This window comes from Elephantulus edwardii, unplaced genomic scaffold, assembly GCF_000299155.1.
Source record: "Elephantulus edwardii isolate Elephantulus edwardi_28Jun2011 unplaced genomic scaffold, EleEdw1.0 scaffold00027, whole genome shotgun sequence".
Lineage (NCBI taxonomy): Eukaryota > Metazoa > Chordata > Mammalia > Macroscelidea > Macroscelididae > Elephantulus > Elephantulus edwardii.
Genome location: NW_006399777.1, coordinates 15,350,617 through 15,354,444, shown reverse-complemented (window position 1 = coordinate 15,354,444; position 3,828 = coordinate 15,350,617).

Genomic DNA, 3,828 nt, shown 5'->3' with positions numbered 1-3,828 from the left:
GAACCATGCAGTGTTCCCTTGCTCTGTTCTGACGACTGCCTCCTGGTCCAAGTATAAGTTTCGCATTAGAACGATCAAGTGTTCTGGGATAGTAGACTATTCAATCATCCAATTTAAAATGGCCAATACCATGAGTCCATATCAGCTTACTAATGCCTAGGATGTCTATTCTTTTCTTTTTTTATATTTTTAATTGTGATTTTAATGAAAGTTTACAGAAAAGTTGAATTTTTTATTCATTCATTGTTGCACATTTTCTTCCCTACCCCTCCAGTTCACTTTTTTTTGTTTGTGTATGTTTTTATATCATTTTCTCACAAGTTCATATACACTGTATTTCACACTATTTTCCCTTCATGTTGTGTTTCATACAATCATTCCCATGCATTATGTTTTATAAAATCAATCACCGCTGGAACTTACCCATCATTACTCAATCTTTTCAGGTTCCCGCTGGATCCTTCCCATTTCCTTCACCCCTCCCTCCACCCACCAAACTGTGCAGCCCTGTGCTTTCCCGCCGACCCCTCCTCAGGCCTCTGCTCCACCCCTTCCCCCATTGCATCCCCATACATGTTGGGGATCTATTTTTATGTATTTCACGTCTTTTTTTTTTTTACAAATCCCAATTCTCCTAGATCTATACTTTACCCATTCCAATTTCAAATAAGGAGTCAATGTTTGCTGTTACCTGGTCTCATGTTAAGTCGTTCTCATCAGCACAGGAAGGTTTGAAGAGCTTTAGTGCATTCACATCATTTTGGTAGACTCTACTTTAAGCAAGTAGTTCTTCCCCAGTCATATTTTGAGTGTCTTCCAACATGAGAGGCTCATCTTCTGACCCTGTATCAGGCAATGATCTGTTACTATTCCTATGGTTTCCACTGGCCAGTATTTTCAGAAGTAGATCGCTAATCCTTCTTCCTCAGCTGTTCTAGATGGTCCACCACCACCGAGCCTGCTGGTATTTGAAACACTGGTAACATAACTTCCGGGATCCAAGTGACCCTCCCAAGTCATCACCGTAAGATAAATGAAAGATGATTGCTGATGTTACTTAGTTGATGAGAAAAGGCAGGGAGGGGGAAGACACTGGGCCGGTAAAACTTCATTCTCATTGATTTTGTAGCTGCTGAATTCTGAAGCTTCTTCTGACATATTTTGGGCATGTTGCAAGGAGGGACTGGTCCTTGGAGAGGGACATCATGTTTGGGAGAGTGGAGGGGCAACAAAGGGGAGGAAGACCTTTGATGAGCTGGATCAATTCTGTGACTGGAGAGGTGGGAATAAGTGCATTTGAGATGGCTAAGTTGGCACAAGATAGAAGAACTTATAGAGCTCTTGTACATACGGTCGCTATGAGTCGCAAGCAACTCGATGGCACATAACAACAACAACAACAACAACACCACAACAACTTTTGAAAGTAGTGAGCCCTTTGAACTACATTGTACAAAACAGATCTATAGTAAGTAAGATGTGATATTTCCTTTTATTTGTAATAGTTGCTGCTGATACAACAAGAAAGCACAATTAAGAACATGGATCCTTTTTTAAAAAAAATGCTAACTTAGTAACTTTATGAGTGCCGAAGTTTGGTTCCCTCCCCCCGCCTTTTTTTTCCTAACTGGGTTTATAGTACCTCTACTTAGTGCATAGTCTGCTGGGAAATGGAGTCCATTTGTCTTGCAAGATGTCTGCCTTATCTTTTACTCAACCTATTTAATATATCTGGTACTACTTTCTCCAGATGCCAATTCCAATAAAACTCTTTTTCTTGGGGGAGGGAGGGTAATAAATGAATAACTGGGAGTTTGTGGCTTCTGTCTTAAAAGACAGAGAAGGAATAAAAGCTTCAGGAGGAGAAAAGATGGCAGCTAGCCAGGGCTCACGGATAGCTGAGCTAATTTTAGAATAAAATGCCTGACTCTCAATTTTAAATGATTGTCTATAAACCCTATTCATTAACCACAGTCAAAGCTTAAGTGAAAGTCTACTGTGGACATAAAGTGTATTAGTGCTAATTTGGGGTGGACAAAAGAAATCAGGAGTTCTCTAGCTCAGAGCAAAGATGTGTAGAAAATTGATGGTGGCCAAGGGAGGTAAGACACAGAAGAAACTCTGAATTCAGGAAAGCAAAAGATTAAATCAAAAGGTAAGTAGGAGAAATGCTAGCTTCCAGATATGCTTCAATATAAAGAGAAAATAGGGATACAGACCAAAATTAAATTTCAAAAGTGAATTCTCTAAAAATATAAAGCAAAGTGAAATAAATGAACCTGAGTTGGTGGTGTAACCACACACAGAGGAATTATTCCAAACTATTTCAAAACATATCCTATGGCTGTATGCCCTAAATCAGACATCTCCGAAAGACAGAGTAGGTGTAGGAAATTATGAACTGTTCCCAGATACAATGTATAATTGTAGTGCAATTGTTGCTTGTTCCGTTGATTTTATTATTCTGAGATTGCTTTATCTGTGTTGTGGAATAAAGTAAATTTACAGGTATATTGATACTTTTGAAAATTACAGTTTTTAGTGTGACAAGGAGTCCTATTGAAATAGTACATAGTATATCAGGCTGCTAACCAAATGGGCGGCTGTTCAAATCCACAAAATCATTATGGGACAAAGAAAGACAGCCTCCTTGTGTAAAAATGTGTCGCCTTGGAAATACAACAGGAGGAGTCATTATGAGTCAAAGTCAAATTGAATATAGCTATGATTGTTGTGGTTAGCTGTTGAAAAGGCAAAGAAACAAAGATCAATTTTTTATATTCAGGAATGAGCGTTCCTAGTATTCAGATTGTGATCTTCAAATATTTTCCCTAAAACTAACCTCCTTCAAGAAATGGCCAGTTCCTGTTTACAAGGGCTTTATGATTGGGTATTATTGTTATGACAAGAGTCCAGAGTGAAGGCTGCGCAGTGGAGTAGACTTGGGGGCAGGGATTGCATAACAATGAAAGAGTTTTTCTTTTACTTTTCAAGGAGAAGAGTGAATTGGGGGAAGGGGTGGGCAAAGAGAAAAGTGCAACAATGAATGCATGGAAATCCAAAGTCTCTGTAAATTTTCATTAAAGTTAATTTTAAAAATTAAAATATAATACCTTTTAAAAAATAAAAAATAAATGGCCAGTTCCATCTATGGGGAAATAAATATATAAATAGCATAAGCCAGGATATTTTATACTAAAATGTAAGGATACAATCAAAAACAATAGAGTTGTTACCAAAAACACCTCAGGAACCAATCCAAAAACAAAATAAAAATTTAAAAAAGACACATATTTCAGGAACCAGTTAACAAAGCTTCCATTATCCAAAGTTAGAGCAATTTTGGTCATTGATAAGGATAACTTGCAATGTCTTATTGATTATTGATAAGTACTGAATCACAGCAATCTCATGTAGATTATATCAAAGCCTTTCCTGACCCTTCACCATCATCACAATCACCACTGCACTTACATCCACTGTTGCAGTTACCATCACAGTTTGGCTATTTGAGGTTCTTTCTTTTCATCAATGACCCTCTACTTTTCCAAGCTCTTACAGCCTTCCTGAAGGACTGACCTGTCCTGATTACAAACCCATACCCAAAATATCCTCAATCTATCATAATGACACTTATTGGTCTAATGGTGAGGGGATTTTTGCTTTTCTTGATGTAGAAGTATAATCCAAATGGAAGACAATGGTCTTTTGGGTTTTTTTTTTAATTTTAATGTATTTATTTTTCATTTCAATGAACATCTACAGAGATTTTGGAATTCCATTCATTCATTGTTGCACCCTTCTCCCCGCCCACCCCACCTTCCCCCC